Source organism: Mus pahari, chromosome 4 (genome assembly GCF_900095145.1).
Source record: "Mus pahari chromosome 4, PAHARI_EIJ_v1.1, whole genome shotgun sequence".
NCBI classification, from domain to species: Eukaryota; Metazoa; Chordata; class Mammalia; order Rodentia; family Muridae; genus Mus; species Mus pahari.
Window position 1 is genome coordinate 144,376,743 of NC_034593.1, and position 12,439 is coordinate 144,389,181.

At 41.1% G+C, this 12,439-nt stretch overlaps 1 pseudogene; it reads left to right on the top strand.

The window, feature by feature from the left end:
* The window catches only part of LOC110320924, a 15,434-nt pseudogene extending 11,413 nt beyond the window's left edge, over positions 1–4,021 (top strand).
* Positions 4,022–12,439: the final 8,418 nt, after the last annotated feature.

Sequence of the window (12,439 nt, forward strand, 5' to 3'; positions counted from 1 at the left end):
GGAGAAGGAGAAGAAGAAGAAGAAGAAGAAGAAGAAGAAGAAGAAGAAGAAGAAGAAGAAGAAGAAGAAGAAGAAGAAGAAGAAGAAGAAGAAGAGGAAGAGGAAGAGGAAGAAGAAGAAGGAGTGTGTAAACCATGGCGGGGAACAAGCCTGTATGAAGCATCTTCCATCACTTCTGCTTCAGTTCATGCCTCCAGGTTCCTGCCTGACTCCCTTCATGATGGATTGATTGCAAGCTGTAAGATGCAGTATACCTTTTCCTCTAAGTTGTTTCTGGTCATTGTCTTAGTTCTTGTTCTATTGTGAAGAGACACCATGTCCATGGCAGCCCTTTAAAAGAAAGCATTTAACTGAGGGCCTGATTGCAGGTTCAGAAAGTTAGTCCATGACCATCATGGTACAAAGCAGACAGAGACAGGTATTGATCTGGAGCAGTAGCTGAGATGATCCACAAGCAACAGGCAGAGAGAGAGAGAGAGAGAGAGAGAGAGAGAGAGAGAGAGAGAGAGAGAGAGAGAGAGAGAGAGAGAAGACCTCCCAGTAACACATCTTCCAACAAGGCCATACCTACCAGTTGTGTTTGTCACAGGATTAGAAAATAAACTAGGCTAGTGGTTTGCAATCTGTTCTTGAAGACAGATGTGTAAAACTCATTTCTATAATGATTAATTGCAATTCTAAGAGTGATGAATGGAAAATGGAGGGAGCTGTGGGAGTGTGGAGTGACTGTCCTGAGGATGCAGATTTTGAGTGACATTTAGAAGGTAACACAGGGTCCTCACACAGGCAAAGCAATACATCAGACAGCTTTGAAATGGAGAAGATGTGGTACCAAACTGTAAAGATGTTATTGAACATACATTGGGTTGAACCCTGTTGGGGGCAGCAGAGAATCCCAAGCATTTAGATCAGAGGAAGTGAAAACTGGGTGCCACTGAAGAATTCTGAGGATGGCATAGACTGAGAGTGTACAATGCTTGACCATTATCTGCTTGTAATGCTCCGGTCTCCCAGAGTCCTTCAAACTGTTGATATAAAAATGTGATCCCTGAAGTTCTCAGACAGTGATTCCTTGAATAGCCACATCCTCTGAGAAGCTGAAGCTTCCTCCACCCATCCCTCTTCCTCCTGCCTTTCTCCTAGAAGTCTGTCTTAATTACATCTTTCTGTGTGCTGCAAAGGATCCAGTGCTGTTGGGCTCACAGCTTGAGGCCCTAGTCTGTCACTGCAGGGAAGGTACGGCAGTGAAAGTCTAGGCCACTGGTCATTCATCTTTAACAGGAAGTATATACAAAGGCTGAATTCAGCTCATTTCCCGTTTTTTATATAGACTAAGATACCACCCAGGTAATGTCGCCACCCACAGTGCATGAGGCTTCCCACCACAGATACCCACAGTGTTCAAGAGCCTGGTTACACTAGATCTCATCCAATCTTCACCTGTCATGCCAGATCCACCACAGAGCTCCTATAAGAACCACCTGCAGGTTTATAACCTCACTATGCATGCCTACGACAAAGACTGAGTCTTATTTTGAACCCATGTGAGAGTTGGGGCTTTGCCATCAGCCTGCAGTTTCATCCAATGACATCCTCTTCCAGTTGATGGCGCTCTCTTCCCGCGAACTATGCTCTGTGTATCAAGAATAAATAACTGTTGCTTCTTATCTGGATTTCCTGCATCTCTACTGTCACCTCTCAAGAATCTTCCCCCTAAAAAAAAATCTAGCATCCCAACAATAATTTTGCCACACTGGAGCAAGCAAGATGTTTCTACGGATTTGTGTTAGTGGTTCTCTTGTTTCACATCCTCCAGTGGCCTCACGTTCTTACAGTAAAATCCACATATATTATTCAAGGCACTTGATAGCCAGGCTTCGCCTACTCAGTTCCTACCTACCGTGCCCAGCACCTTTAAGAACTGGATTGGGAGTCAAGCCCACCTGGAGTGCTAACTTGAGTCACCACTTGCTTATTGCTTCTGAAAAAGAAACTAGCACCCACAAATGTCAATAAAAAAATACCCCCAGTAGTCCCCCCAAAACGTTCTCATTTAATGTTTTGGCAAAACAAACCTACAATGACTGTTGAAAGCTGACATTAAGCTGGATTTTAAAACCAAATAACATGTGGCACAGTGGTGTTTATCAGTGGCCAGTAATTTGCTTCATTATCAATTGTGCATTTTTAATGCACCTGCCAAAAAGTTCTCTAGTTGAAATTGCATGCACACTGAAGAATGAGAAGAAAACTGGGAACATTTTGTTGAATAGCTCCACAGTCGCCCCTGCTTTGACCCAGCTGAGGCGAATTACTAACTGAATGTGTTTTGCATATAATTTTTCTTAATAGAAAAGTCAATTTCCCCCTGGCCCACAGAAATAAATATTGAGCAAGTCATTTTTTTAAATATCCATTCCAAGGGGTGACAGAATATTAGCATGCCTCCAGGGCCCTCGTCTCCAGCATGCTTGCGCCAGCCCCCACTTTTATAGGCTCTTTCTTCTAGAAGTCAGCTGTACCTCTCTCTTCCCTCTTATCTTAAATAACACTCATTTAAAGAGACTCCCCGCGGCTGTATCTAAGGCTCTCCCTCTTGCTCTTGAGTTTTTCTCCTCTCCCTCACCACCCCCACCACCACCTCTCTCTTTCTGCACACCTATTTTTACACATCCTTAGCTCCCACAGCAGGGAGCTTTTTTGTTGAGTTGTATATCTAGGCATCTACATTGCTTAGAACACTGAAGTTTCCAACAAGTGTTAGATAAATGAATGGATAAGCTACAAATAAAGAGTATTAGATTTCTGCCTCCTTCTGGAACTTTCCCCTGCTACTTGTGGCCATGACATTTGGTTATCATCATGTGCTTGAGTCTTTGGATATGTGCTGAATTAATAGTAGACACACCTGCTGCCCCGCACTCAGGTACAAGGCTGTGCTTAACACTAAGGCTTTAGATAGCACAAGTTCATGGTCTCCTAATGATGTTATGGCCAAACCTCCCACATTTTCCCATAGTACACAGAGAGCCTTGCAGACACTAGGAAGCAGTTCAATTAATGAGGCTCAGTCCCCTTACTCAGAAGGAGCCACAGATGATACAACAATAGCCATCTTAAATAAACAAAGAGGACTGGGTTTGGGACTGATTGGTAGGAACTGAGTGTTGTCCACAAACATTCTTGAAAAACAGAAATCTTACATGAAAATAGGTACAGCTATGATAACCCACCCCACACATTAGAGATTCCAGGACAGGGATGTTAACGTAATTGTACAAGTGGCCCCCTTAGGCACTAGCAGAAGCACAGTCAGAGTCTGACTTTAGAACACAGGAGGTCTTGATTTCACTTGTGCCTTTTCCCCAGAGATCAAATTTAGAAGTGCAAGCTCATTTTGAAACCAAAACAAGTTATTATTAAACAAGTAATCGGAGATATGTGACCAGTCATCTTGTTCCTGCCCCTAACAGGACCCTACGTGCTTGGAACTGTCCTTAGGTTGTATTTTCTATCCAAAGAAATATATGTGATTGCCCCAGAGACCTTCTCTACCATATCAGTTGTAGGGTTGACTGTCAATGTGATTAAGAAATATGGCGCCTCTATTGGAGAATTTATTGACAAACTTAATGAGGACAAAACTGCTCAACTAGAAGAAGTAAAGCAGTCAAGCATCACACAAATCCAAGATGCAATCGACCTGGAAGAGGCACAGCAGGCACTGGTCCAGAAGCACCACTACTTCTTCAGTGTTCAGAGGAATAACATTGCCCTGGCCTTGGAGGTCACTTTCCAGAAACAGCTACATAGAGCATATAAGTAGGTAAAGAATTGCCTGAACTACCATATTTTGTAACAGGACGTGATGTGTTGCAAGGAGGAAGAGCACATGGTAGACTGGGTGGAGAAGCATGTGGTGCAGAGCATTTCCGTACAACAGGAAAAGGAGAGCATTACCAAGTGCACTGAAGATCTAAAGCTGCTTGCAAATAAGGCTCAAGCTCAGCCAGTTATGTGAATGTGTCTTTCTCAATTGTGATAGCCAGAGAGAGTTAACTTAAATGGGAACTAGTCTATGTGAAGAATTCTTTCTGTATGGCTGTCTATTGAAATTACAGTGTATCTTTCCTAAGAAATGATCAAGGTCCATTTAGTGGCTTAACCCTATTGGCCAGTGAGGTATTTCTGATCCTTGCTCTGTATCCAGACTTGTTTGATCACATTTGAATAAGCAATTTGCAGCAGCTCACTGCCCAACTGGAATTACCAAGTTATAGTTTAAACTTATAATTAGTTAAAAGGTCTTGCAATAAAATGTTTGAAACAGAAAAAAAAAGAAAACAAGTAATCTTTCTATTTGTGATATTTTAGTTCTTCATATTGGGTTCTTTTCTACCATCTGTTGCACAATCTACTTTTTTGTGAATAAAATTTCTTTAAATGAAAGTATGTCCCATCCTACTTGTGTCTTAAATTAATTAAGACTGACTAGGAAACACTCAAGGAAATGTCCAAGGAAATGACTTTCAATGTATTCTATGAAATATTTGAAACACCATTTTTGGAAGAAATCCACAAAAATGTAAATTGTTGCCATTCAAAATTGCTTTATTTCAAAATTTCTAATGCAGTAGTTATATGTAAATAAATCAAGAACTGAGGAAATTTCCTTGGGGAAAGAGGTTTCCTTCTTAGTTAAAGATAAAATGAATATAACATGTGGTGAATTATCAGAAAAGAGTTAAATGTTGGTAAGGAAAGAAAGACAGAACAGCCTCCCTCCAACCTACCACAGGCAATGTGGGCTTTGAGGCCCCTTTTGGAAATCTTGGAGAACACAGAGGTGGGGCTTTAGCTGCCAAACCCGACATGAGTTTCATCCAGGGAACTCACATGGTAGAAGGAGAGGTCAGACAGTACTGCACATGACATACATAACACAAATCAATAAATATTTTTTAGAATGCTTGCAAATTAGAAAGAAAAAAAACCATTTGTTAAACACCATCTAGAATTTTGAAAAAAACAAAAGATAGATGTGTGTGAATATATTAGGTTTCCAACATTTAATATGGGTTATGAGAATTTAAAAAAATCTTTGCTCTAGTGCCCAGGGCTCTAAAAGTAAAAGTTAAATGGTTCAAGAGAAGGATCAGTGTGCACTTGTGGGGTCAGACTCAGCCGGCAGGTCTTGCTCTCTGCTTGCAAGTGCTGGATTCAGTGAGCTTCACTAGAGCAAAGCTATACCAGGATAAGCTGTGGGAGCAAGGTATTAAACGGAGGCCTCACCAGACAGATTAACCACACAGTCTGTGGAGAACTGTGAAAAGTTGGTGCTGTGGAGCAAAAGGAGGCTGTGAGCTTGGCTGACTGACATGTCTGCATAGCTTATAGAAAAGGCAAGTCTCATGCCGGCATCTACCCAAGGGACTGAGTTGGTCTTGTGCCATGATGCTTCCTGGTAGGCCAAACCTACAGGAAACTAATTGCACTGTGTGTTGGGCAGTGATGTGGGTGAGAGTCATCTTGGTCTACATAGCAAATCCTGGTAAGTCTTTGTCTGAATAAAATTTAATTTGGAAGGTCTGAGGGTGAGATGAGAAAAGTGGGCAGCACGTCCTGTGTTTGGGGGACTCTGTCTCCTCTTGAGCAGGTTAGCACATGCAGTTCTGACACTCAGAAATCTGAACTCACAGATGCAAAAGCCACATTAAGTGTTTTCAATAAATAAATAAACAGAAACGCATACATTGAAATTTTCCTAAAAGAAAAATTTGAACTCTTCCAAAAAAATCTTAAAATGGACTGTCTCAAACATAGAATCTCAACTTTCTCAGAAACCCCTAATCTTTGCCAATAAATGCAGTTTTTCCTGGTAGAAAAAAAATGATTTCTCCAAAACGGAGAGGCTTGAGGGTAGGCATTGTCATGGTAAAGCACAGATTCACCACCAATCCTGGGACCAAGCAGAGAAGTTCTGAAGATAAGTCACATCCTTCCAAACTTAAGGACCATCATCTGATAGATAGATAGATGATAGATAGATAGATAGATAGATAGATAGATAGATAGATAGATAGATAGATAGATAAATGGGTGGGTGGATGGATGGATAGATAGATAGATAGATAGATAGATAGATAGATAGATAGATAGATAGATAGATAGATAGATAGATAGATAGATTCTTTATGGTTTATCATGACAGGGTTTCTCTGTGTAGCCCCAGTTGTCCTGAAACTCACTCGGTAGACCAGATTGGCCTCAAACTCAGAGATCCACCTACCTCTGCCTCTCAAAAGATGGAAATAAAGGTGTGCACCACCATGCCCAACTTCAACTACACTATAGGTATAGGTATAGATATAGGTATAGGTATAGGTATAGGTATAGGTATAGGTATAGGTATAAAGATAGAGATAGAGATAGAGATAGAGATAGAGATAGAGATAGAGATATTTATTCCCTCTGTTGCCAATAAGTCCCACATTCATGAGTTCCACTAAGCAAAGACAGAAATTATATTTTAAGGAGTATCTCTATTAAGTAAACACAGATATTTTCTTATCATCATTCTCTAAACAATACAGTCTAATAACTATTCACTTTGTGCTGCCATTGTATTCAGGATTATAAATAAACCAGAGATGACTGACAGCTCAGAGAGCTTGTGTGTGTGTTTGATGCAGATTCTGTCTTGCTCTGTATGGGGAAAGGGGGCATTATCATGGGCAGGGAAAGGGATCTTGAACTTTGTAAAGAACCTCACTGTCTATAAATTTCCTCCATTTTCAATATCGTAGTGATAGGGTGAGAGGAAAATACAAAAATCTCACCATCTTTAAAACATTTACGTGGCATAATTATTAAGCTCTGGCTAGCTTAAAAAAAGCACAGTAGGTAGATCACAGAACAAGCATCAACCTTAAAGTTACCTGGGAATATTATGTTAATCTTTCCCTGAAAACAGAAACAGGAGCTATGACAGGCATGTTTATGGTTAAATAATGAAAAAGTAAACTAGTGTTTAAAATATACAACAGTTAGAACAACTGGTGTTAGTATGGTTTGGCTAGATACATGTCTGGCTTTCCGGTACTATTGAACATCATCTCTCAAAATGGATAATTGCTGATATTGGTTCTTGTGACTACAGTTTCCAGCATAATTTAATTCTCACAACAACCACAAGATGAGAATTAAAATCCTTACCCCACATAAGAGTGACATGGGTTCAGAGAGATAGAATAAGCTCCCAGGAGACAGAGCAGCATCTGGGCATGGGTGGGTTCTTCCCCGTGGACTCCATATCCAAGGCTCTTTATGAATCTGTCTCTCAGCACCAGACTCCAACATTTGACCTACCTCCACCAGATTGGGGGCCTGAGATCCCTCATGGTTGAACATTTTGGAAAAGCCTGCAGCAGAGATGAACACTCAGACCACTGAGACACGTTAATTCTAGGGCATCTGACACTTTACAAACAGTGATGAATCAGCCTCTTCTTGCATAGCTCGTTTTAAATGTAATGAGCTGGTGATTCATGTCCCTTGTAAAATCACCCTTGGCCCACCATTTTTCAGCAATATGTTGGGGTAGAAATGTTCTCTATGGATTGAGGCACATGTATCTGCAGAAACGTCATTACTGCTACATAAATAGCACTCTGTTATTTTTTAATGGATTATTTTCTCCATCTGTTCAAATGTGCACTATTTATTACACGGAAGCAGGCAATATTATTTGCCCTAATTTCGAGACTTAACGTTTTTGACATAGCCTGCCCTTGGGCCTGTGTTGAGTAATCTGGATCTGCTTATATTTCTTATTATTCTTAATAAGTTTTGTTTAACTTTGTTGTAGACACACACACACACACACACACACACACACACACACACACTAAGCCAGGCCACTGGGCAGATTTTCCATGGAGAAGCAGTATCTTGCAACATGGTCACTCTACGCAGCACCAATTGTCACCACAGTAAATACCTGATGACAGCAAACGCCAGAGAAGGAATTGTCTTCCTGAAGATATTCCAACACTGACAACACACAGCCTCTGGATGCACAAGCAGGGCTTCTATTATTGTTAATGGGTGCCATACATGAACAGCGCCCATTACCACTAATGGGCGCTAAGTGCAAACACAAGGAGGGAGGATGGTGAAAACCACCCAAGAGACAAAGCAAAACTCTGTCGCCTGCTAGAGAATGTTTAAATTAAAAGCAGAACAGAGCTGAACTTGGAACCACAGGGGAACTGTTTAAACTTGGGTGCAGCAGGGATCATCTCTCCTCTCCTCTCTCCACTCTGTGTCTCAGTTTCTTCAGCCTTGGCGCTTGATGAGAGCCAGCGACCTTGTGGTCTCCTCAAGAAATGACCTGGAAATGAATTTCACACTTCCGTTGGCTCAAATGATGGGCTTGAGGAAGCATTGTCTGGGAAAGAAACAGTTCCTGGGTGGTTGCATCACAACATAAACAAAACACATGGCACATGGTGTGCTAATGACACTTAATGGACCGGATGGAATGGTAAGGCAATATTATCACAGCAATTTGGTCTATCACTCCTCAGCCCTGGAAAACATCTGTTCTCTCAATGTTATTGCAGAGGGCTGTGAAAGAAAAACAGGAACACAGTTCCCATCTACCTGAGGGCCAGGTTCAGGCTTTGTAGACACAGAAGGTGCCTTTAGTGCCTCAGGCTCTTTTCAAAGAAGTCAGCTTATCTCTGAGAAACAATTGTTCATCCAGAGCCTTAGGGTACACAGTCTTGAAGTCTGAATCCAGACGCTTTTCCCAGATCAGTCCAGTGGTTTAATGCTCAGAAGGATGGAGGCTCCTGAGGTGAATATCCTTTTCCTGGCAATACACCCAGGACCAAACGCACAGATGGGGAAATGAGCTGCTAGCTCCAGGGAAGATGATTCCAGAACTCTGGAGAGATGGGGCTGTGTGTTATTCAAGCTCTTGCCTGCACCAGTTAGTTCCAAAAATAGTTTCAAACACAAATCTCAACAAGTGCTTATTTTAAAGAAATAGGGAGTATGGAAATAGAAGGTACCTTATGCTTCATATATGCTAATTTATTATTTACAATAATGTGACCCCCACCTCCACGTGCTTCTGTAAGTTAGAGACTATGGGGCAATTGATGGGGGCCCTACCCTTAGCTGGCAAGTGTCAACCTAGTAAAACACTCTAAGCAGAAAATCGCGATGGGGATTAAAGAGAAGAAGGGAAATGTGGAAGAGGTTTGGAGTGTATGGTGTGGATAGTAAAGATGGGCAGAGAGAGAGTGAATAGAGGAAGTGGAAGTGATCTGGGGAAAGTTGGATAGAAACTGTAAGACCCTGCCATTGGGGAGGGACCATGTAGAGCAGCAGTGCATGTGAAAAACCAAAGGTTTAGGATCCTGAAAGAGGTTCACATTCAGGTCAGCCTTCAGGTCTGGGTAGTTCTAATGAACTGAATAAGCCTTTTCTCCATTTCCCCATCTGTCAGAAGGAGAGAAGACTACACATCCTATTTTCCATCCTAGATGGCGTAGGTAATGCACAAAATACTTGTAAAAATAAAAAGTTTAAAGGATTGCAACATAGAAATCTTAATTTTCTGACAGATTATCAAAGAGCATGATTGAAGACAAAAATCAAACTGAAGGGATAACCTCTGTCCAGAAGCCTCAATACTTCCCTTCCTGCTGTGCTGCTGGTCGAATCCAGGACCTTGAACATGAAAGCTGAGTGCTCATCTACTGAGCTTCAGCCCCAGCCCTCAGAATACACTTCACTAGCCTCTAAACAGGAGCCTGATTTTTAATGAGCACCTTTATCCAATACCATCTTGATGCTATTTGAATAAATTGGATCTCATTATCCATTTGGTAACAGTTCAAAGGCTGGTGATTGGATGAATCTTTCAGAAGCAACGTAACCAAAAATTTCCCTACTTAAAAGCAGGGCAGCCTCAGCCTGGTTAGAATCCTTTCTGCTTTATCCACAGAACACTCACTCTAAGGAGCAGAGAGACAGGACTCCAGGCAGGAAAGCACCTGAAGGTCACACCTTACACAGCGACTATTCCCTGGCTTGGAGGTAACAAATCCTTACTGACTCCCACAGCTACCCATAAAGGTAGTTCTTTACCCAACCCAATGCTCTTGAGTCCTGAGGAGATGTGGTTGTCTTACTCTATGGCATGCATCTAAGCTAGAATCCACTGTACTTTTGTATATTACATAGCATTTTTGTCTATTGTTTTTTTTCCTTTGATGAACTACAATCACTTTAAATGTGTTTCATCTCCAACTGAGCATGGCTCAAAGCCCGTTAGAGGTTTGGTTAATAATTGACTTATTTATGAATATATTTATTTATTTGCCTTTTGGTAGACTTAAAAGCCATGTAGATACAGCCATTTTACAGAAGTACAGGCTATCATATAGTTTATGTACTAAAATAGTTGTATAATTGCTTGCATAATTAATTAATTCCTCTTTGTATAAATAAGTGCCCACTGAGCCAAGTAGAACAGTTGATGCTGTAATAACCATGAAAAACTGCCAAGCTGGTCTAGGACACCTAGTCCTCATGTTCCTGATACTTTCTACCTTGTAGCCCTTAGAAAAGACAAAGGGAAGGTGGCTCAGTTTGCAGACACACTAGAGGACTGTGTCATCTGAGATAAAATGGTAAGGTAAAGTTTGCTTCTAAGAAATACTGTTTCTTACAGTTCCATTTAATGGTTTGGTTTTTTTCTCTGCTTTGGAGTTGACAGTTTTCATTCAATGATGTCAACATTTGCATACAATATGCAATCATTTGTCTACAGGGATTTTAAACCTCTTCCTACTGGAAGATGGCACTATGCTGTGACTCATTTAATTCTAAGGAGTTTATTGAACAGGATGAGATTCAGAGCTGCTCCTCTGGACACACATGATTTGGCAATCTGCTAATATCACTAATCCACTTATCTCTGTAGTTTTTTGAAAGATATAAATGTGATGAAGTCTGACATGAATATTATCTGTACATCACAAATACCATAAAATTCCATTAGTGGTGGTTAAAATAGATGCCATGTGTTTGATATTTACTACAACTAGGAATGGAGTATCTAGTCTAACTATGCAGTGAAGGTGCTTCCATCCCCATGTAGGGGACGAACAAGGGAGGCTCTGAGAATTAATAACTATTATATCCAGCCTCAAATACCAATAGAAGGGAGGAGTCAGAACTTTAAATTCCAAATGACGGAGTCCAACATAGAATAGAAATTGTGTACTAGTACTGGGATGGGTGGTCAGGCACTTGAGGCCCACATGTGCTAGTGCTGGTCATCAGTAGCATCCTCAGAGCCCTGACTTTGATGCAGGCCACAGGTACTATCTGTGTTGTATTGTCTCTCACCTCTTAAAGTTTGCTTCAGGAATCCCCAAGGACACAGAAGATCTATGTGGTGTGGATGCTTGTCTGATCTCTGGCTTTCTAAATATTGTGGGTGACATGTACAGATGCAAGCAATATCTCAGGTGGCAAGAGGTCAGACATGCTCAAATCCATGGGTGCAAAGTTACAAGTGTTTTGAGTCAAACTGCATGTCATCAGATGAAAAGCAACCACAATATAAAGATAAGCTTACTTGATGTTACTTTAAAGGACAAACGTTTCCTTTGGATGTGGACGCCCATTTACAAGCTCAGTCTCCAGGTTATCTGATAAGATCCTCAACATATGTCAGGAGTAATGGAGGAATGACTTTAGGGGGTAATCTGAGAGATAAAACAAAGAACTTCAGATGGGAAAGCAGAACCTTCCATCTGTGTAAACCTTCAAAACCTGCTTCATGTAGAAGGAGCCTTTACTGTGGAAAAACAATGGTTATTAACATTGTCAAAGAAATACAATGCTAACCATTGTTATTAACTAATTGTGAAGAAATACCCAGAAACAAATCTGAACTGAAGTCCACTCTGCAAAGCAATTGGTCTTAGATCCTTTAGAACAGTCAGTGTCATAAAAAAGCCAAACAAGCCAGGCAGTGGCAGTACATGCCTTTAATCCCAGCACTTGGGAGGCAGAGGTAGGCAGATTTCTGAGTTCGAGGCCAGCCTGGTCTACAGTGTGAGTTCCAGAACAGCCAGGGCTACACAGAGAAACCCTGTCTCGAAAAACCTGGAAAAAAAAGCCAAACAACCTGGGGAAGAGTGCAAAGAACAATATTACATTACCCCCAAAACCAAGGACATGCTATGAATGTTAGCACAGACTTTTAATAGTGATGCCTCCAACACTGGGAAGCAGAAATACCATATTGTCTTGCAATCTCAATCCCATGTAACAGTCTGAGTGTGGGTTCATGAATGAGTAGGTAGAGGAGATATCACAAATACATGTGTGTGTATGCAATTGAAGATCTTTT